Source organism: Myodes glareolus, chromosome 7, assembly GCF_982192425.1.
Source record: "Myodes glareolus chromosome 7, mMyoGla1.1, whole genome shotgun sequence".
NCBI lineage: Eukaryota > Metazoa > Chordata > Mammalia > Rodentia > Cricetidae > Myodes > Myodes glareolus.
In genome coordinates, this window is record NC_142032.1 from 36759213 (window position 1) to 36783012 (window position 23800).

The 23800-nt window shown below is 44.4% G+C and overlaps 1 protein-coding gene across 4 annotated transcripts in view; it reads right to left on the reverse strand.

The window, feature by feature from the left end:
- Kank1 (KN motif and ankyrin repeat domains 1) overlaps positions 1 to 23800 on the reverse strand; it is a 197774-nt gene that overhangs the window by 142993 nt on the left and 30981 nt on the right. The window contains exon 1 of one of the 4 annotated variants that reach the window (XM_085693733.2): positions 21204 to 21356. The exons of 2 other annotated variants lie outside the window; for them this stretch is intronic. The gene's annotated coding sequence lies outside the window, so the exon portion shown is untranslated. Of the gene's footprint in view, positions 1 to 5490; positions 5617 to 21203; positions 21357 to 23800 lie in introns of those variants that run through there. One more of the 4 variants, XM_085693735.2, reaches the window with a different exon arrangement.

Sequence of the window (23800 nt, forward strand, 5' to 3'; positions counted from 1 at the left end):
AAAGACCTTAGGATAGTTACAGTTTTTTTTTCCATATCGTTTGTAACTTCTGTTGGGTGGGGGATGGGGGTGCTAATGCTCATTTTAAAAGCATTTACAAAGACACACACTTGTTGCTTACTTCATTATTGTAACAAAAAGTCAGGAAAGGTTATTGGACAAACATTTAAAAAGTTGATAAAGTCTAACAAAGAACTATGGAAATGGGCTTTCATGCTAATAAATTCACATTTAAAATCAACATAATTTGCTACCTAGTATATATATGTGTGTGTGTGTGTACAATATAATATATTATAAATATATATAAATATTATATATATACACACATATATATACAGACACACACACAACAATCTAAGTGAATGGAGGCAGATGCAGATGATTTTAGAAAGAAAAGTGGTTTCCAGCCCTGAATTTCCATAATAAATGGTGTTAAACAGATGCGTCCAGATTTTATTAAGACCAGTCCTGCCTGTCAGGGTGATGAAAGTCCTTTAACAGATGAACCTCTTGGTAAAAAGCCCCTGGGGATCCAGTATAGGTCACAGGTTAGGTTTCTGGGGACCACATCTTGATTTCTTTTCCCTGTATTGGACAGGGCATCCAACAGCTGGGCCCTCTGGGCAGCCGGACAGCACAACTCGACCTCAAAGCTCTTCCACTAGGAGTCGAGGCTTCATGTTCAGTTTGTGTTCAAGATGTTTTTCCCCTACGGTCATGAAAATGTTATTTGGGATTGGAAAAAGCAAACCTAAGCCATCCTTATCTTAACATTTTTTTTCAGTACACAAACATAAATCGTACTAGAGCATAGATTGAAGAGTTCCATAAACTCTTGCAAGCAACCATGACAGATCACACACACTCCAAGCACAAATTAAGACAAAGCCGTGACAGAAGTGACAGGCACTTGCACAAATGAGTCCCAACACATGAGAAGCAAATTCTTCTAAATAATTGCTGATTTAAAGAAACACAAATCCAGTTACAAGGTTATTATTATGGAAATACAGAAAGGTTTAGTGCAAAGAAAGTACAGAATTGAAGAACACCTCCCAGTGATCAGTGACCAGGAAAACAAAGGGAGACAGAAGCCTTGAGGGATTAAAGAGAACCACTTGCCCAAATAACCAATTTGCTTGATAAAAAGGTCACAATGAATAAATGCACTGAACAACAACAACAAAAAAAAAAAAACAAGAAATAACAATTTTAACAACTTCTCAGAAATTTCACCCAAGGTAAATAGTTACAGGGAGACAGGATGCAAGAAGGAGTCAAAGAGCCGTTCCAGGCATGTCTCAGCTCTGTGAGTTAACACCAGGAAAGGAAAGAAGGCCTTGGAAGAGCGGCAGGGAGGCAGGTGGACAGCGCTGGGTCAGAAGCCACATCCTATAGAAAGAGACACTGTATCAAGTGTCTCCTCAGGCTGAGCGGCCACTCCCAGATGAAGGGGGCAGTTAGGAGAGCCACTGGAGCCATTCCCTGAAGGAAGCAGAGCACTGACACATTTCAGCTGCCGGAGAGGAGAGCAAACGCAATTTTAAAATGAATCCATTTCGTAAAATGTATCAAGTCTTCAATATGGTTACAATTTTGTTTGGTTTTGGTAGGACAGTATCTCACTCTGTAGCCTAGGCTGACCTTGAACACGCAGTAATCCTCTTGCCTCAGCCTCCCAAATGCTGAGATTAAAGGCATGAGCGACCAGGTCTGGTGTATGATTTATTTTAATGTTACTTCTGACCCTATAATTTTGCACCTATAAACACATAGTAAGGAAATAATAAAATACATCTAGGATGTCTTGGATGTTTGAAAACACGTCTGTTGGTAAAGTGCTTGGCGCAGAAGCATGGGGACCTGAATCCAACTCCCCTGCAACCAGTGTAAAAGCCGAACATCATGCCAGGAGCAAGCCTGTAACCCTGTTGCAGGGACACAAGATCTGGGGGCCTTCCTGGTCAGCTGGTCTAGCCGAGTTGGTGAGCTCAAGGTGCAGCGAGACTGATAAAGACACCAAGGTAGATCTATGTGTGTTCGTGTGTGACAGTCAGCCCAATGACTTCAGCACAAACACAGTCACTGATTTACCATGACAACGACCAATTTTTCAGAAATTTGATTCTTCAATTATTGTGCAGACATCACACATTTACGAAGAGTTTAAGACAGGGAAATAAGTCTAGTTAAGTTGAAAACTAGGTAGAAAGTTTAAAAAAAAAAAAACCAAGTGACCGAAGAATTTAAATGGTTTCACCTTTCATTTGAAGTCTATCTGGGGAGGCTTATGTTTTTTCATTTACATCAACTTTATTTACATGGGGAGCCAGGATGTACGCCACAATCTGTGGAGGACAGAAGACACATCTTGTCAGTTGGTTCTCTCCTCCCACCATGTGGGTTCTGGGGATCAGACTCAGATCGTGAAGCTTGGCGCCAAGGACCTTTACCTCCTAAATGTTAGAGTGAAGAAAATATATGCTTTTCTCTCTCAGAAGCCAAACCTTTTCATGTCTGACTGAGTAGTCTGCAGCTATAGACAAATGCCTTAATTTTGTGAGGTGAGAAGCCGTTTGTTTGAGACAGGGTTGCCCAGGTTAGGCAGCACCAGGATGGCCCTGAACTAACTCCTGCTTCTAACTCACTGCTGGGATTACAGGCCCGAGTCCCTATGCTCAATCCAATTTCTGAATGTTTTTCTTCCTCCCTAAGATTGGAATCAAAGCCAGTTAAGACTAACTCCAGGTTTAATACCATGACCTACCTAAATTTACAAGTTTCCCTAGTAAAAGAAAGTCTGGCAGGTGGGCTCAGACGTTTCTCCAGGTAACCAAGAAGCTTTACCAGGAACCAATGTGGCCTCAAACCTCCATGAAGAGACCTACAGAAGTACCACTTCCGGAAGAAAACATATCCATGGACAGCAGGTTTCACACTCCAACCTGGCTTCGTTTTCACTCTGCTTCCCAGCTAAGAGACGCTTCAAAAGCATCAATTGCTGGGCGCGATAGACCAGAAGAACAGTAAGGCTTTGTAGAGAAACCTTTTAAGGCCTCTAGGTGCACGGGGCTAGATGGGAGCAACAGTTAGCCATTGGTCAGCACTCACTTCCCCATTGCCAGGGTTCCGGGCGACATTCTAAAGTCGGGGTGCCACCATTTTCTCGCCAGCAGTCACAAGCCATCAAAGGCAGGTGGGTATGAAGGCTCTGTATATAGTGAGTTACTAAAATAACAAAAAGGTTGCCTGGCCACTCTTTCTGGTTTTCACAAAGGTCATAGGTGTAGGACCCGGCCATGATAAGCTTAATAGAGGCCTGGGTCTCAGTAGTTTACCCTGAGGCAATACCCGGTTGCAAGAAAGACCACAAACTGATATTACCCAGGCCCCACCCAGGAACAGACCATCCAAAGGAAATTCCTAACATTTCCACCATTGTAGATAGGATCACCTGCCAGCACACACCCATTGCTTTTCACCAGGACACCCCTAGACAAATGTCAGCCAATCAGGATTGAATCCATTACACCAAACTCTGCTAATGTAACTTTCCTGGGTTTTGCCTTTAAATAGTGCTTTCTAGAAGGGTATGCTGCCCCCTCTCACTGCTGTGCTCCGGAAGTTCCCGCTGGCTTGTACTTTTGTACAAGAATAAACCTTGCTTTTGCATTTCGGTGACTCAGTCTCCCTGGTGGTCTTTTGGGGTTCCCAATGGACTGGGCATAACAATAGGCAACACCGAGGAAGGCAGGCAGGCTTTGTGCCCTTTTCTCGGAGTACTTTGTGTAATGGGAAGGTCGGTCACTGCTCAGTTTCCCCAGGCTCCTCCACACTCACGGCACAGCCACATTTGCACTACATGGTAATCCCCTTGAACCTGTGTAGACGAGAATGAACTCATCGGGAGAAGCCAATGTAATGTTGCTGATGGGCTCATGTGACCTTATCTTACAAGGTAAGGTGAGCTTAGACCACCAGCTCTCAACGGCCAGGAAGGGGTGAGGAAGCAGAGGGAAGCAGCAGCTAGCACCTGGGCCGTCCGCTGAAAGTGTGTGAGGAGATGGAAGAGGAGCCGCCAGAGGCGAAGCTGGGTGCAAGCTCAAATTCTAGGACGGCCAAACTGTTGGACTGAGCAGAAGGTGGAACACCGCATGCGTTTTTTGGTAGACTCTGATATTAAGGAAGCCAACCTGGTTCCCGAGACACTCAAAACACTGCCTTTTCCACATCCTTGTGTTAGCAGTGTGATGTAGTTTAATTTCTGTTGCTGTAATAAACATTCTGACCAAAGCAACTCAGATATGGAAAAGCTTCACTGTCTTACACTTCTAGGTCACTGGTCATCACAGAGGGAGGTCTCAACAAAAACTCAAAACCGGGACTCTGATCTCAGACTCATGGTCCTCCAGCTTTCACCTGCCTAGGGATGGTACCGCCCACGGTGCCCTAGGTCACCCTACATCAATTAACTACTAAGACACCCACCCCCACTACTCAGCCACGCCCACAGGCTGATCTGATCAGTCTTTTTTGCAACCAAGGCTTTTCTCTCCCATGACACTAGGTTGTGGTAAGTGGACAATTAAAGCTAATTGGGGCACAGGACAACTATGTGTACTTCATTCTGTTAACATGAAGCAATCAGACCATGAACCTCTATGTACACAGGCATGTGTGGATCATTTGTGCAAACTGTCTAGATTGAGGGTGTGGCTCAGACTGCTTTGTTGAAGGTAAAGGTATAATAATTTTTAGTACACTTATTCATATCCATTCTTCCCCCTCCGTGTGTGTGTGTGTGTGTGTGTGAGAGAGAGAGAGAGAGAGAGAGAGAGAGAGAGAGAGAGAATGGGGGGAGGAGAGAGAGAAAGAAAGAGAGGAAAACCCATGGCAGCTGGTTCTCTCCTTCCACCATGTGAGTCCCAGGAATTGAACACGGGTCGTCAGGCATGGCAATGCACTTCTTTGCCTGCTCGGCCACCTCCGGGGCTCTCAAAAATGTTTTTATACTTCGAGCTGACACAGAAACTGCATTTTCTATCACACTGAGTGACAGGGTTAGGACACTTGCCAAGGATCATGACAAAGACCCTGTCCTCAAGGAGCTCATCGGCCACAATGTGTAACAGAGAAGAAAAAGAGCAACAACTGTGACTCTTCCCTGGAGCCCAGCAATGGTCTCTTAGCGCCTATGTGAGCCCTGACACGGGCTCTTACACCATTTTCCAGCTACAACATTACCACTGATGGAGCATACTGCTGGGCCAGTGGCCCCGAAGCAGCGCTGGAATGTACGGCACTTGTTCGATTTCTTCTTAAAGGGGCTATCGTCTAAGAAAGCATGCACAGACACAACTACAATGAATTTCTTTGAAGCTTTTTTCACCCAAAGACCTGGGATAAGAAATGAATTATCCCCCCCCTTTTTTTTTTACATATAAACACACATAATAATCATACTGTCCTAAACTCATCGGTACTTACTTGAGAGGTGGACTCACAGGCTTCTCTCTTGGGCTGCATCTTCTGAGTGGTAGTGAGAGAAGGACCCTCCAGAAGAAAACCTCCACTTCTATTCTCAAGCAACAATGCAGAGAACTGACACAATGTCACTCAGCTACACAAAGGCTCCTCAGACTCTCCAGTGAGTGGAGCACTCGTTATTACAGACCACAGACAATGCACAAAGGGCGGAGACAGAGTTGCCATATCAGGAACAAAGGGACACTGACTTCCTAGCACATCAGAGTGTGACAGATGAAATGAAACAAAATTTCTTTTTCTTTTTTTTTTTTCTTCGAGACAGGGTTTCTCTGTGTAGCTTTGGAGCCTATCCTGAAACTCACTCTGTAGAACAGGCTCCCTCGAACTCATAGAGATCCTCCTGCCTCTGTCTCCTGGGAGCTGGTGGGATTAAAAGCATATGCCATCACTGCCCTGCTAAAAATTATTTTTGATAAGGGTGAGTAAATCAGTTCTGATACAAACTTGCATTCCATTGCTCTGAGAGCTTGTACACAACAGAGTCAAAGGTCATAGGCCTAGATCTATATTAAGAAAACAAAAACAAAAACAAAAATCATGGATAAACAGATTGAAACCATCTGAGAACCAGCATGCAGCAACTGGAATCAGCTGAGACCAACCGGCTTTGGTTTCCCCATTTTAAAGCAAAGAATAAAAGGGTTAATCCCATAAAGAAGACAAGTATATCTTTTTAAGTAGGAAAAAAAGCAGATTTATGGTTTCATGTTGTGAGGACCTGACTTTGCAAACTCCATTTTAAAGAAGCGGTTTTATCTTAAGCCATACAATGAGCTGGGGGTGGGCGATATCAGCTCCAGAAATGTGCTGCCATAGCAGAAATTTGAAGACACCTTAAAAATGGCCAATTAAGAAAACAGGGAACAGGGCCATAAAATCTAACAAGGTCCAGATGTTTGTGGGAGGCATCCCGTCCTTGAAGATACCTTGTCAATTATTAATGGCTCTTTGTTAGGTTTTCACACCCCAAAACTGACCAATTGGTTCAGAAACTACCTTATGTTATGTACTCCTCACCCAATCCCAAGACGACAGGACTCAAACTCCCCTGATTACGGCCTTTCTCCTTTAAAAGTTTGCCCCTTCCCCGGGTTCCGGGCTACACTTCCGTCACCCACTGCGTTGGATTGGTGGAGGTGCGGTCCAAACTCGAGTTTGAATATTATTAAAAGCCCTCATGTAATTTGCATCAGAAATCTGGCTCCATTTGGGGACCAGAAACTTGGGCATAACAATGTCAAGTCAGGCTGCAGCCCCCACCTATTCATTCTTCTTGCATTCATTCAACAAATATGTAATGAGATGCAGCTATGAGCCAAACATTGAAGCAGTAAAATTAGAATACCTCTTCTTGATGAGGCTTATTAGCTTCTTTGTCCATTAGGAATGTCCTAGGAGCTGATGATGACAGCCAATATCCATGTGGGGGTTTACAGATGAAAAAGTACCACGCATGCGCCGCTGCATATAATTTTCACAGTAACTTTGTGAAATGTGGTAACTGTTGTTTGTCTCATTTGCGCACTAAGCATTCAAGGCTTGTGGAGGTCCAGTGCTCATGCAGGCAGGATGGATAGATCTACTGCGTGGAGAAGCCCTGCCTTCCACACTGTCTATGCAGGCTGAGCCTGGGGGCTGCCGGGATCGAACATCAGCAAAATATTCCTGAACTTTTGCCTGATTCCAGTCTTCCCAGAAGCAAAGCTTACTCGATTCTGGGATTGTATAGAAATGTAACTGATTTATTTCATACAAGACTGACACACATACACCTTTAATCTCAGCACTCAGGAGGCAGAGGCAGGTGGATCTCTGACTTCAAGGCCAGCCTGGTCTACTGAGAGTTCCATAACAACCAGGGCTACATAGAGAAACCCTGTCTCGAAAACAAACAAGCAAGCAAGCAAACCCCTGATTTCTATAAACAATACAACAGGTAAATAGCCAGATGAGGTAGTCTCGTCTCTAGTCCCAGCACCTGGAAAGTGGAGGTGTGAGACTTCTTAGGTCAAGGTCATCCATCTCCTTGGCAAGTTCAAGGCAAGCCTGGGCTACAGGAGACCCTGTCTCAACTAAAACCGAAAATTAACTAATGAGAGTTAAGAAAGACTGAATGGTTAACCCACTGTGTGAAATCTCCGGAGCATCGCACGAGGCTGCCCTATGCCTCTCTGTGCTGGTCGATGTCCACAGAGCTCTTCGGATATAGCAATCTCCTGCACTATTTTTCTAAGTCAGATAGTTTTGGATGAATATAAGTGTTTTGTCTATATGTTTGTTCAACATTTCCGTGCAATAACAGTAGAGGCCAGAAGAGAGTTCCAGTATTCCATGGAACTGAATTTACAGACTGCTTTGAGCAGCTGTGTGGATGGTGAGAATCTAAACATGTCTCTACTGATAGATCTTAATTAGATACAAACTCCTACTATCCCATCTCTGACTTGGGGTACCAGGCTTAACAAATTCTTTCATACCACTGGTAAGGCAGTTTGGCATGAAATACCCAGAGCCGGATGTAAGAACGGAAGAACTAACTTCAACCTGCATTTCATTTTGGGAATCTGATCATGTTCTTCATCAAAGATCACATTGCCCGAACTAAGATGCCTTGCCACTTGGTAAGAACTACTCTGCCCATTGATTGGATGAAATTCCCCGGGACTGGCATTACACAGATGACTGTGAGCTGCCACGGGGGTGCTGGGAATGCAACCTGGATCCTCTAGAATAGTAACCAGCTCTCTTAACCTTAAAGCTACCTCTTTATCCCCAAAGATAGATTTAGTAAGAGTACGTTCATATAAATGGTATTCAAGACATTTATAAACATGAGAAGATAGATAGGCCCAATCAAATGAAAAAAGCAACTGCTAATATTAATGATATAGATGTTTATGTATGTATGTACAGGAAAACTATTGCATTAATAAAAAGAGAGGGCATGTGTGTTCTCTCTCTCTCTCTCTCTCTCTCTCTCTCTTGTTTTGTTTTTGTGTAACCCTACCTTTCCTGGAACTCATTCTGTAGACCAGGCTGGCCTCAAACTCAGAGATCCACCTGCCTCTGCCTCCCAAGTATTGGGATTGAAGGCTACCACTTTCCTGCTTCATGTTCTCTTTGTATTTATCCAAATGTCCAGTTCTGGCCCCTGAATCATACTTATTTGCCTCTTATGGGCTTTTCAGTCTTCCTGGTAGTGAACAGTCTCTCGTCCATTTTCCTCCCTGCTTCTCTCTCTCTCTTTCTCTTTTAATTTTTCAAAACAGGGTTTCTTTTTGTAGCCCTGGGAGTCCTGGAGGTCACTTTATAGACCAGGCTAGCCTTAACTCACAGAGATCTGCTGGCACCTGCCTCCCAAGTGCTGGGATTACAGGCATGAGCCACCAACATCCGATTCTCAAGCCCTCACTTTTACAACTCACCTACAAACAATCTTGAGAAACTCAGACCAGCACTCAGCTTTATTCTGGCATTTTCTAGCAAAGCCACTATCCAAATGTTCTCTGCAACACGGGACTCATTTCCAAAGGAGCCCAGGTTACCTTAGCAGGGGCTTATTCATGGGGAACTCATGAGGATCTCCTTCCCAGCTAACTTTGAACCACCCTCCCCCTCCACTTCCTCCACTCTCAGATCGTGCCTTTCCCCTTCCTTTCAAAGCACTTCTCTAGAAAATACTGTGTGTGTGTGTGTGTGTGTGTGTGTGTGAGAGAGAGAGAGAGAGAGAGAGAAAGAGAGAGTTCCTGTTCACCAGGGAGAGCCTGACACCTGTGTAAACTACACGAGGCCGAGGAAAGTTCCAGAAGGGGAGCGCTAGAGTGCAGGAAGGAATGTGTTGGGCTTGGAGCACAGGCATGAAGAAGGCAGAGGCCAGTCTGGATACATCATGGGAACATCTCTGTATTTAAGGAAGCAACTGAGATTTCACTTATGACCGTCTAAAGCCTGCTGGGCTGTGCTTAGAAAAAAACGTGGCGTTTTCTATTTCAGAAAATTACTCAGGTTTGATCTCTTAAAAACAGCCATTGTCTTTTCCATCATTTGGTCTCTCTCCTGTCTTCAAAAACTTTCCACAGACGTCTACAACTCAGAATATTACATTTTCCTTTCTTAGACAATCTTTTTGAAGTTTGTGAAGAATTTTAAAATAGATTGCGTTTGCAAGACCTTAAAGTATACTAAAATATGATGAAATTGGGACTGAACATCCAGCCTCAGTTCAAGCATCATTCTTCTGTGATCACCTCCCTCAGCCTGGGGAGCTGCCAATTTTACGCATAGTTGTTTTGACCCTTCTAATTAAAAACCATTACCCCTGAGTTCTCTATGCTTAGAGAAAAAAATTAGAAGACTCAACACAAGTCAAAGATAGTGGATACTGTAAAAATTCAGCACGCATCAAATTAAATGCTCTCAGTGACTTCGATAATTTTGGATAAATCTGTAAGGCATAAGATAAGAATAGGCCAGACAATTCTCAAGATAACACACAATCTCTGAGAAAAAAGTTCGGTGCCTATCAGTAAGATTTCCCCCAAAAGCTAAGGAAAAATACAGTTACCTGTAAAAATAAATAAAATTTAAAAATACATAGACAAAATAAGTAAAAATACTTATAATACCATAAATAGATTCTCTATTACAAATTTACCTGCTCACTAGAATTTATTTGTGACACCAGTCAATAATGTGCAGACCACCCAAAGCTTGTGTGTCATTCTGCACACAATTAATGACGGTATTGGAGCATCAGGAAGGTTAAAAGTTGCTTCAATTCTAAAGTAGAAAGGGCTGTTGGTATCTTCATCACCACCCAAGGGTAACTTCAGCATTTCAAAGGAATTTTTCTCTAATTGTATTTTGAGAGGGACGTGGTTTGTTTGGTTTTTTTGGTTTGGTTTGGTTTGGTTTGGGTTTTTGTGTTTGTTTGTTTGTTTAAACCGCTTACAAGCTGGGAACCCACAGATCCTGTCAAATCCAGAACTTGGCATGCTGGTACAAGTCTGGACACATCACATCTGAAGGAATTCCTTAAGGCTTACTTGCAGCAGCCTCTGTGACTTCAGCTACCCAGCTGCTTCTCAGTGACTGCAAGGAGGGAGGGAGGGGTAAACTGGTCTAGTTCTTGTGGCCAAACTACCCCAAATGAAGCACAGCCACACATGCCCTTCCACCCCCTGAGTAAGCTAAACAGATGTTGTGCCCAATTGGTATCTGAATCTGCCTTTCTGTTTGCTTGTCTCTCCCCCCACTCCCAACAGTAGACCAAGCTGGCCTGGAACTCACAGATCCACCACGCCTCACTGGTATCTGAATCTGGCTGCTCGCTGGTGTGCTGGTGCTCTGTCATTCGCTGGTGTGCTGGTGCTCTGTCATTCGATTAGTTCAAGGAGTGTGCATGCCCTTGCCCTGGGTCTAGGAGAATGGAAGACTACAGTCATCCTAAAATGCACAGGGTGTGTGCTGCCTGCTTGTGTGTTAGGTGCCATCACGTGTAAGAGGGTGGGGTGGACACTTCTACTACCTGCATAAGAGTGGTGCTGGCTCCATGCAGGCTCCATAGAGTCCTTGCCTCACCCCCACCCGGGTGAGCATAAGAGTCCCCTTGCTACTGGTTACAAATGTAGCTAGAATTGGGAACCGGCTACTGGTTACAAATGTAGCGAGAATTGGGTAACGGTTCTCTCTGGGATTCAGGACTGGATCATCTTATTTCCTTAGCACCAATACTGTCTGGGAGCTCTGTCTCACTTCTAACCAGTGGTGCTCAGAGTGTGTGCCCCGGAACACCAGCACCAGCAGCATTACCCGCAGCGGCGGTTAGTCATGCTGGCACACAGTGTTAACCGAGCAAGGCTGGGCTAGCTAGTGAGTCACTCCCAGGCATGTCTGAGAGTCTACTTCTGCAGGAGACCTGCACGAGCTTGGAAACCTTATTGAGAAGACTTCGCTCAACATCGTGGATGGGCATCCAAGCCACAACAGAAATGGAGAAAGGGCAATTCACTTCTTAGCTCAAACCTTGTTGCACTGACTAGTTTTACATCAACTCCGTCACAAGGTAATCATTTGGGGGAAAGGACTCTCAACTGAGAAAATGCCTCTGTCGACTGCCTGGAGGCAAGTCTGAGGGGCACGTCCTCCATTTGTGGTTGACAAGGGAGGGCCCAGCCCAGCGTGGTAGGGGCAGGAGCAGTCCTAGATGGTATAAGAAATCAGGCTAAGTTAGCCAAGCAGCAATGGAGCACACCTTTATTTCCAACACTTGAGAGGCAGAGGCAGGCCAGTCTCCGAGTTTGAGGCCAGCCTGGTCTACAAAGCAAGTTCCAGGACAGCCAAGTCTTACATAGAGAACCCCTGTCTGGGGAAAAGAAAAGAGGGGGAAAAAAGGAGAAGAAAGAAGGAAAAGGAGAAGAAATGAGGAGGAAAAGGAGGAAAAAGATAAAAGAAGGAAAAGGAAGTACAAGGAAAAGGAAAAGAAAGCAGACTGAGCAAGCCATGGAGAACAGACCAGGAGAGCCACATTGGCCTGACTTCTCTTTATGATGGACTGAGATGTGGAAGTAGAAGCAAAATAAACCCTTTCCTCCCCGAGTTATTTTTGGTCACGGTGTTTGATCATTGCAATAGAAATATAGCCAAGGCACTTTCTTTCTCCTGCCCTTAGACATCAGGACTCAAGGTCCTGAGACCTTCAGACTCTGTTCAAGTCACACACCAGAGGCTCCCCTGGAGCTTGGAGGCATTCCCAGCTCTCCCCCTTACACACGGGGGATCTTGGGACTTCCTGGCCTCCCAGTCACATGAACCAAGTTCTCCTTTCATATCTATAGGTAGACAGACCGGGGATCTTGGGACTTCCTGGCCTCCCAATCACATGAACCAAGTCCTCCTTTCATATCTATAGGTAGACAGACCAAGATTCATCACCTAGGAGTTTCTCAGGAACACCAGCTCTCAGGCCAGACACAAAAAAAATGCTAGACTGGACTCCAAAACCCCAAACTTTACACCTCGGTCCTCCAGAGAACTCAGCTGGGCATAGAAATCTGAGGGTGCCCTCTAGGAATAATGTATTTAGAGGGCTCATTCCCTCAGATTGCCTTGGTAATTGAGTTTAGTTTTCACTAAATCTATTAGGTGCAGTTTTTTGATTTTCTACTATTCCTTTAAAAGTAAAGTCAAATAAAAGGAAGGTTTGAATTTATCAAAAGTGGCAAAGAATAATGTAAAATTTAGCAACTGGGTTTCTTTTTCCCTCACTTGGGCTCTGGAATTAAGTTATCCCTAGAGTTTAGAAGGGCATACCTCTGCTGACATTTATCTGCCGTCCCACTACACAGGCTCAGCATCAACTCCCAATGTGACCTAAAAACAGCTGAGGTCTCTGCTTCATCACAGCCCAGCCAGGGACTCCTGGACAACTCAAGTCTCTGCATCCTCCATTTCAAAACATGTAGACGAAAACTTGTCACACAGCCCTCAGCACAGAGAAGTCATGAGAGCCAAGGGATGTGAAGTGTACTGTCGCCTGTGTTCCAGGACTATAGAAACTGACATGGGGGGATAAATGATCTCAACTCAGAAAAGGAAGGAGAAGAGGAAAGGAAGGAAGGGGATGGAGGAGGAAATGAGAGAAAAGGAACCGTGGGAGGAGCAAAAGCAAAGAAGCATACTATCCTGCACCAAGGTAGGCCTCCAGGTTCAACAATAACATTTGCCAACAGCTTAGTTCGGGTTTAAATGCTTCTGAACACACCCGAGTCCATAGAAGACAAGGGTTGCAAATGTCACGAGAAAACACCTCCTAAGAGCTTCTTTAAAGATCCTTAAACTGCCATGAGGGGAAGCCAGGGCAGACACAGGCCTGACAGAGCGGCCAAGGATGTTAACTGTGTAGCTCAGGCTGGCCTCGAACTCTTGATCTTCCTGCTTCTGCCTTCTTCAGCAGATCCTACCAGCGTGTGCCACCACAACCGGCCAGGAAAATTTTTTTGAAATTATCTTTTGACTGAAGTCAGAGGCAGGCAGCATTCCAAATTTCTTTGAGTTCATTCAGTGAGTCTTTCCCTGCCTTTTTGTGGCTAACATTACAATGCTTTATATTACAATTAAAAGAGTCAAGTGCTATGTATAAAGAAGTCATTTAAGGACCTTCGTTCTGGGATGTTGGGAGTGGTGGCGCACGCCTTTAATCCCAACACAGAGGTAGAGGCAAGCAGATCTCTTAGGGTTTGAGACCAGCCTGGTCTACATACTGAGATCCTGTTTCAAAAGAATAAAGCAAAAAAGCTTAAATATACACTGGGTTGATAAAAGCATCATTGCCAAATATTTCTTCCAATGCTGAGAAAAGAGGTGTGACCAGATCCGGGTAGAGTCCTAGGCTGGTCTTTCACCTGGTGACTCACCTGAGACCAGTCCTTGGCTTCCTAAGGAGTCCTCCTCCGTTCTTCTCTCCTGCCCATTCTCCCATAGCAATCACATGACAGACTCCTTCTTACCTCTAATCCTTAGGAGTCCAGTCACCTCTCAGGAATGCTGGCCTGGTCTAAGCTAGGCTATGGTCTCTCATTACAGGCTCCCTTCACTTACTGCCAGTTAGTAACTTTGTTTAGTGTTTGTGTCTCTGCGCTAGAAGCCACATGCTGGCTGGCACCATGCCTGTCCTTGGCTGCGTTTCTAACACAACCTCAGGGTCTGGTGCACAAAAGAGTGAATTTTCAAAAGCCCTCTGGACATTGTCTTCCCAAGCCGGAGTAGTCAGCTAACTGCAAATGAAAGGTGAGCATTGCTTTTCGGACTCACCCTCACCTAAGTCAGAGTGAAGCCTTCTAACAACCGGTCCGGTTTCCAGAAGAATAAAGAAAAAAAAAAACATCAAGTGTGAGCCTTTGTCATTTAAATGACCCGCTGACTTCAGGTTAAAAATTCTAGGCTGGAAAGGTGACTCAGCAGACAAGAGCACTTTTGTGTTCTCAAAGAGGATAGGAGTCCTGTTCCCAGCACGTACACGGTGGCTAACAACCACTTAAATCCAGTTCCAGGGAATCTGACACTCTGGGACACCAGGCATGGCAAATACTCACACACAAATAACTAACTCTTTAAAATCCTTTGAATCAAACCTATAAAACACAATAACCTAGTATACAGAATCTGATCCTACACCTCATCATGAAAGACCCTGCACCTCCCAGACAGACTGGGAGTAGTAGGATCACACTATGTAGCCCTGGCTGGTCCGGATGTTGATATGGCTGGTCTTGGATTCAGGGAGATCCATCTGCCTCTGCCTCCCTGGTGCTTAGATTGTCATGTATCGTTCACCTTTTCATACTTAGGAAGTTCCCTGGGTTGGAAGAGTAGTCATGTGGGACCCCCGCCATCTTGGTTTCCCTAAGGCACACACTCATGCTAACCAGGTGTGCCATCCCTCCTTGTCCTGACACGTGGTTGAGCTGGGCACTGCCTCCCTCCTTGCCCTATTCATACATTTCCAAGGATTCACTCGTGGCTTTCTCTTATACCACTTATCTCTTTCCTGATTTTCCCTTCAGCTCTCCTGGACTCAACTTTCAAGACGTGTGACACTTGGGAGACTGGACTGGGCAAAGACTCCTAAAGGAGGCATCCATGAGACATTACTCTGGGAGTCTGGGGAAAGGAGAAGGAAGGTTAAAGAAAGTAAAACTGCAGGCAATGCAGAGAAAGAATGGGGGGAAATAGGATAGAAAATGAAATAGGGTGTCAGGTAGTGGTGGCACACACAGGCAAAACTCTTGAGTTTAAGGCCAGCCTGGTCTACAGATCGAGTTCCAGGGCAGCCAGGGCTACAGAGAGAAACAGAAACCTTGTCTCAAAAAAAAGAGAGAAAGAAAGAAAAGAAAGAAAGAAAGAAAGGAAGGAAGGAAGGAAGGAAAAGAAAAAAGAGAAAGAATAAAATGGAATCAGGAGGGAGGGAAGCCGTGGGGCCTTTATTCCTAACCCACTTCTTCCCTGCTCTCCCTCCAGCCAGAGCTGCCCCCCACCCCCAGAGTCTAGTCACTTCCTTGGCTTTTGCACAGGGTGGTTTATTTGTTCCTGTTGCTTAAATTCAAAGGATGACTTGTTTAAGATATGCAATTGGGCTCACTTGCAGTTGTGGGAGAAAGGAGCAGAGAAACATTATTAAATGACAGGTTCAGTTACTGTGTAATAAACATCTTAACAGCTTTCATTAAAAAAAAAAGATGGAAGTTTCTGCTTAGAATCACTAATATCTAAAACAATACAGAAAATTACAGCTGTCACCAATGAAAACTGTTAATCCCAGCTGCTATGTTTGTGTATGTGTGTGCACGTGCCCACATGTTTTCCAATACACACACTTGGCATCTCTGAATATCTTGCATCCCATTTGATGGTATCAGGACTGGTAACATTCCACAGGCACCCACACATGAAAACAAGTCCTTGATCTCAACAGCCTCAGAGTTACTCGACAAGAAAAGACTAAAATCCACCGAGTTTTCCCCAATGGAAGGTCTCCTTTCCTGTTTCCTGGGGGACCTTTCTGACCTCGCTGCTTTGTGTGCGCCACCCCGGCCCCAATTACGCCTTCTACCCTCTGGAGGCTGGGAGATGAAAGCAGCCCCAGGACGAACCAGGCTGCCTTCCTCCACACAATAGCCAGCCACCTGCACAGGGATTTAGTCCCCCACTTCCTAGTTCCTCTGTCCTGGAGTAAGAGTTGCCTGGAGCCCAGAGAACAAAGGAGCCAGGTGGCTGGGACAGAGGGAGGATGGGGGCTCTTCATTGTCACACGCCCCCAGTGCAGCCTGCGGATTGAGGAAGCCAGGTTGCTGCCACCTCAAACTGTGTGTTGAGACAGCTGTTAGAGTCAGAATAGGGAAAAAGAAAATGAGTCATTCTTAAAGACTTCCCAGACATTCTCTGGCAGCATTCTCAACCTGTGGGTCACGACCCCTTTGTGGGCCGGGTGGGGGGAGATATACAAATGACCTTTTCACGGAAGCTACACATTATACTTTTAAATTACAATTTGTAACAGTAGCAAAATTACAGTTATGAAGTAGCCATGAAAATAATTTGAGAGTTGGGGGGCACCACCACATGAGGTCGCAGCATTCGGAAGATTGAGGACCACTGCTCCAGAGGAAGCGAAACGTCTCACCGTGAGAGCCCGTCTTGAAATGCTGTGACCTTCCCTGCGACGGTTTAGTTTCATTCTGGCATAAAAAGCTCTTCGTTTAAGAGCTGGGAGTGGGGGGCTGGGAAGACGCTCAGCGGTTAAGAGCAATGACTGCTCTTCCAGCTCACAACTGTCTGTAACTCCAGTTCCAGGGGACCCAACGACTGTGGCAAAACACCAATGCACATAAGACAGGGGTGGGGGAGCCAACCCCAGTACTCAGGAGGCTGAGACAGGAGGATTGAAAATGTTGAAGACTAGCCTATTCTAGATATAGAAAGTCCAAACTAAAAAAAAAAAAAAAAAGTGCAAGATGAATTAAATTATCCATGAGACTCCATCACTCAAAGCTAAACACTCTGTCCAAAGGGCAAAGTCTGATGCTGGGAGGCTGGGGTAGGGGGTGGGTGGGTGGCTTAGATTGGCAGCTGTCATGCATTCATGTCCAGTCCAGGAAGCTGAGATCTTACAAAGGGTTCAGATGAGCTATTCACCAGTTTCTAGAATGCTTCAAAATAATAGACTAAGAAGAAATATCAAAGTAGTACAAAGGAAAAAAATGAAACCAGAGACCAGTTAAGTTGAAAATTTACATATACCCCTGTATTTTCCAGTGGAAGTAATAACAAAAAAGAAAGACATTTGCTTTGAATTTTTGAAGGGATTAAAAGAAGGATATTAGCTTCAAATTATCACATCAATCATTTGATGTGCAACACAGTTCTTCAGCCAGGTTATAAAACTCCTCTCGCTACACTACTTACACCTACTTCCCCTTACACTGTATCTTTATCACATGAAGATAATGTGATCAATATAAATCTTTTAAAATCCTGATCAGAAAAAGTCCAACAGCACACTGAAATATACTATACATCACTATCAAGCTTGTTTCAGTCTAAAGATGCCTTAAGATACATTTTTAAAAAAACAAAACAAAAAACCAATAAGGTAACGTGGTCCATAAATAGACTCAGGGACAAAAATCAAAGTTGTCAGCAGGAAGGCTGAAAAGGCCTTTGCCAAAATTCAAACACCTTTCATGAGAAAAGCCCTGAAGAAACTCGGATTAGAAGGAATATATCTAAATATAATAAAGGCTCTACATAACAAACCTATAGGCAACATTGTAACTGCAAATTAAAACTGATAATGGGGCTGGAGAAAAGGCTCAGAGGTTGAGGACGCCGACTGCTCTACAAGAGGTCCTGAGTTCAATTCCCAGCAACCACATGGTGACTCACAACCATCTACAATGAGATCTGGTGCCCTCTTCTGGCCTGCAGTCTTACATGGAGGCAGAACACTGTATTGTATACATAATAAATAAAATCTTAAAAAAAAAAACTGATAATCATTTTCTCTAAAATCAGGAATGAGTCAGGGTGGCCACACCCTGGAACTAGTTCTATAAACCAGGCTAGCCTCCAACTCAGAGATCTGCCCGCCTCTGCCTGAAATATTAAAGGCGTGCACCACCACCGCCTGGTGGCCACACTCTATTCAATGTCAGTCTTAGCCAGATCAATAAGACAAGAGAAAAAAATAAAAAAGGATACATACAGGAAATCAGAAAGTCAAATTATCCCTATTAGCTGACAATAGTCTTTGTATTTAAAGACCCTAAAGCAGAGGTTCTCAAACTGTGGGTCACAAGTATCAGAAAACCATATTTCCAATGGTCCTAGGAACCCCAACCATAAATTTATTTTCTTTGCTACTTCACAACTGTTATTTTGTTACTAAGCAGTGTCTCAGTTCCTAAGACCATCATAAATGTGTGTTTTCTGAGGATCGCAACCCACAGATTGAGAACTGCTGTCCAAAAGACTATACCAGAACACTCTCAGACTAACAAATGTGTTCAGAAAAGCAGCAGGACACAAACTCAAAATGCAAATATCAGTAGCTTTTCTACACCTTAGTAATGAACAATCCATGAAATAAATCAGGAAAACAACCCCGTGTACAATAGCCTCAATAAACAAAATACCTAAAAATAAATCTAACAAAGGACCTTAAATACTCAGTGATGCTAACACTGAAGAAAGAAGCTAAAGACTCTTAAGAAATCCCATGCGTTCAGATAAGCATTAGTATTCTAAAAATGGATTTACCACTGAAAGCAACCTTAAAAAAACTCCCCATCAATATTCCAATGACATTCTTCACACAAACAGGAAAAATAAAGTTCTAAAAAATAAGATAAAATAAAAAGTTCTAAAATTCACATATAAACACAAAAGATCCCGAATAGTCAAACCAAACCTGGACAAAGCATGACTATATTTGCAAGGAAGTACAAACACAGCTGGGTGTGGTGGCTCATGCCTTTAATTCCAGCAGTGCCAAGGCAGAGGCAGGCAGATCTCTGTGAGTTCAAGGCCAGCCTGGTCTACAGAGGGAGTTCCAGGACAGTCAGGGCTACACAGGGAAATCCTGTTGTGAAAAAACAAGAAGAAGGAAAAAAAAGAAAAATGGATCTGCAGCACAGCAGTAAAAAGGGCTCCGTTCTGGGAGTGAAAGCGAGGAAGGACGAGGGGCCAAAAAGGTTACCATGGGGAGAAATACCACAAAAGTATGATACATACTCAAGACAATGTCATAATGAAATCCATTATATTATACAATAAATATACAATAATAAACATAATGACTTTAATTAATAGAGAAATTTGTCACTATTAATTTTTAATTGAAGGCAGTTTCTCTGTGTAGCCCTGGCTGTCCTGAAACTCACTCTGTAGACCAGGTTGGCCTGGAACCCAGAGATGGAACTGACTCTGCCTCCTAAATGCTGGGATTAAGGCGTGCACACCACTGCCTGGCCACTATTAACTTTTATCACATCCTTATTTTTCCTATGCAACTACGTACGTGTGAAAATACACGACAAGATTACTGGATTTTTCTTCCTGTCTGTTAGGCAAAACAGAACCAATGAGTTCTAGTCGAGCATTTTAATGTATATTTTCATTTTGAGTCAGGTCTTGAATTGCCCAGGCAGGCCTTGAACTGACAATCCTCCTGACTCAGCCTCCCAAGCAGTGAGAACTACAGGCTTGTGCCAGCAGGCTCAGCTTCCCTGTTGGATTTTGTCACAAACTTAGGGATACTATTTTGTAAATAAGTATTGGCTCATTTGTATTAGCTTCTCATACATTCTTGGCAAATATTCCTGCTGTTTACTGCTATGAATAGACCAGGGAAGCACACAGGGACAGCTATACCAGTCACTGAGGGCGAAAAGGTCAGTCAGTATCAAGTTCACCTATATCAAGTTAGACAAAGAGGGATTCTCATGTTAAGTAGCTGACCGTAGGAACGCCCTCTTAGGTTAATAACAAAACAGAAACCAAGGCAGGGCTGGAATCTTTTCCCTAGACAGTCTTCTACTAGCTATCCAAAATGAGGAAAACCCTTATTGGCCTATTTCACTAGCTGTTCATAATATAGCTGACAATGACTACTGATATCATTTGTGTCCATAACATTATAATTATACAGGGTTTTTAAATACATGTAAGGAGATTTAGTCAAATTAAAAAGCATGATAAATAGTTCTCTTAAATGCCAAAAAAAAAAACCCATATTCTAGCACAGATACAAATTTCACATTATGGAAATGAGGAAGGGGGTGGAGATAGAGAGATATTTATTCACAGTGCTGACTAAATGGACACATGCACAAGCTGGGTGCTTTTTGTTTGCTTACACCGACAGATAACCAAGTGTCTAACTTTGGCTAAATGTACATGCATAGTCACATCCATCTAATTAGCAAGCGGCTGACCTCGTATAGCGGTCCTATTTGTGGTGCCGGCACATACCATCCGCTTAACTTTTTAAGAACACACTGCATTGTCGCTGGCTATGTTTCACTTGCTATACACTAGATCTATTGGCAAGTTATTCCTCCTAAGTGCAATTAGCTGCCTTCCAGAATTTTAACACGACCAGCCATTGCTGCAAATTTGACTCTGCATCAATATCCTGCCCCAAACCTGCTCTCCACCACGTTTCCCCTCCACCATAGGAGCTGATTCACTACAAATAGGTGAACGCTGTACGGGGTGTCGTGGAGTTATGGACCAAGGCTGTCATTGTTTATTGGTGTTCGCCACTCGGGAAGGGAACACTAGCATCAGTCCTACTTTTAAACTATAGAGAAAACAATTTAATAGAAAAAGACCTATAATACACTTCTACAGACAGTAATTAGAAGGATCGGACCTACTACCAATGCCTAATTCACAGCCAATATGGTCAGTAGTTCATTTTAATCAGCACTCTAGCACGGGTTTTAAATTAAACACACTGTTCCCCAACACACACAATCTATCTTGTATACTTTGCCAAACGGTAACATTTAAACTTGTTTACTTTCTTTCAAGGAGCTTAGATTTAAACATTGTTGCACTAAAAAAACACTCCTCGCAGCACCCAGCATACTCACCCAGGACTTTCCAAATAAGTACTGCAAATCCAAATCCTTCCCCATTGACAGAGAGTGGCAACGTATTTGCTTGACCATTGGAACCAAGACACTGTTCGCCTCGGGTTGGAGGAGCTCACAAAATTTAACTATCAACCGTTTGTATCAAATGGAACAGTATCTTCAAATGTGCAGCCAGGGGTTTGGACTGCCATTTGAGAAGGCTGAAAAAGGACACCGGGCTAGAGAGAGTCGCTAATTAATTCTTCTCCTCCCTATCAGCCCCAAATGTTTCAAACACAACAGAGCTGGGAACACAGTTTTGACATTGTTGAGATAATGACTTGATTTGCTCCCAAAATGCAAGGAAAGCTGCTGCTAGTCTATCTGGTGAGAACCAGTTAGATCCAGTTCTCAGAGCCAGAAGTAAGGCTGCTTGGAAGTCCAAGAATATTCCCTGTTGCTTTCCAAGACTGGCAGTCGAGGGGAGCTGACTAGCCGTGAAGGGGCCACACACTAAGGCCTTGTCAACCTCTCAGTGAATTATGGGCTGCTCTTGATTAGCCAAAGCAACGTTTCTGAGTTGCCAAAATAGAAGTTGCTGACCTATGTTATTAAAATGCAAATGTCGGACAAAGGGCCTGGAGAGAGGAATGCAGACCCAGAGATTACCTTCCATTTTGTGCACGTGGGTGTGGAAGGCTATGGGAGACTCAGCAGTGAGGAACCTGATGACCAAGAGACACAGAGGTTGGGAACACTACAGCACAGGTGGGGTTGGGGGGTTGGCATGGAGACAACTGCCACAGTCCAAAAAGATTTGGGCCACTGTTCTCAGGGATGCCTCCAGACTTCTTGTCTTTTTTTTTTTTTTTTTTTTTTTGGTTTTAGGAGACAGGGTTTCACAGATTAGCACTGGCTGTCCTGGAACTCAGTAGACTAGGCTGACCTTGAATTTAAAGATCTGCCCGCCTCTGCCCCGAGCACTGGGATTGAAGCACCACCACTGACAGCTCACAACCAAATCTTAAGAGGTTCCTCATTACCTCACTAGACCTTTGCACAAATGCTGTTTGGGGCAAGATAAGGATTTAGTGTCCTGATTTTGTGTACTGTTGTGTGTTTAAGAGGAGCAGTTTGCAAACTGAACAAGAGCACCCTGCTATGGTGGCATATAGGAGAGGAAGTTCCATCCATGGTGTCCACTCACCAAGCTATGCACCCAAAACTGTCTATACGAAAGGACACATTTCCCCTGGTCCACACCAGGCACCCTCTAGGTCAGAGAAAGTACTGTGTTTGCATAGTGCTCCTGCCTCTCCATTTGGGGGACCAACCAGCAGGTAATCACCCAGTTACTGCAATGGTTCTTGTTGCCAAATCCAGCAGCAATGACTTAATTCTCACTGCTCTGCAGAATCTGACCCAAGCAACTGCTCCCTCCTGGAAAGGCACCTCTCAGCTTGCTCTGCCCTCTCTGCTCTCAGCCTCCGCTTCATTTGCAGGCTGTTGTTTGGGCTTTCGCCTCAGCTTTCTCTTGTTCCTCTGCCCTAACCAGGTGGTCACTGCCATCATCTGTGTAAGGAGCCATAGAGCTCAATTCCTTCTCCTTTCCAATTGGCAGGTCCCCCCTAGCCTCCCCAAATCTGTCCATAAATGACCTCATTGTCCCCCACCAACGTCCCAGGATTTCTCTTACTGAGCAGCAGAGTGCTCTCAAGAAACCTGAGCCAGCACTGGCCTTGACTCTTCCCTTCCCATTCCAACGCTCCAGTGTGTTCTCCAGCTAAGCCTGAGTCAGGGCTAGCTTCGCACTCACCGGTTATAATCCTGGGGCTCTGTCCTCAGTCCTTTCTCACAGACTCACACTGGAGACATTTCCTCTGACCCGCTACTTTCTGCCACATCATGCACCAAACCAAAACTCGTCATGATTTCCCATCACCTTCCAGAACTGCCTCGATGATCTAGACCCACGCCCTATATGCACACCCAACTCTACTCCCCAGTGTGAAGTCTCAAACTTAGTTCTCCCTGGTCGGATCAGAGCATGCTCCACGGAGCATGGACCTATGCCCACCAGATTAGCTCCACCTTCCCCAGCACGTTTCCTCTCTGACTTTCTCTCTGGATTGTTCCCACAGTTAGGTGTCTATACAGGGTTGAGCTTCTCCCATCAGAACACTGACTCCGCATACTGGCCTTTTCCCCCAAGTACACAAACTCCGTTTCTATTAGCTATAAACTAGTCTCAATCTCACTTATTCTGCACACACTGGCTTGTCTCTTCATGAACTGCTGACCTCAAATCTGCTGTGACTCATTACTGCCAATGAACATAGAAAGTACAAGTCTATAGGATACCCTCTCTGTACCAGAGTCATAGCCGAATCTAAGTACACAAGACACAGGACTGCCCTCAAGGAATATACCAAGGCAGGTGGGCGCTTTCCACCCAGCTTGACAAGCCCGAGTGCAATCCCTGGGATCCACAAAGTAGAGGGTGAAAACTGACGCCACAGTCAGCACTATGTGCAGGCACACACACATACACACCATTCCAGGCCAGAAGAGCACACTTAAAAGTTGACTATACACATCACGATCATGTTGTAGAT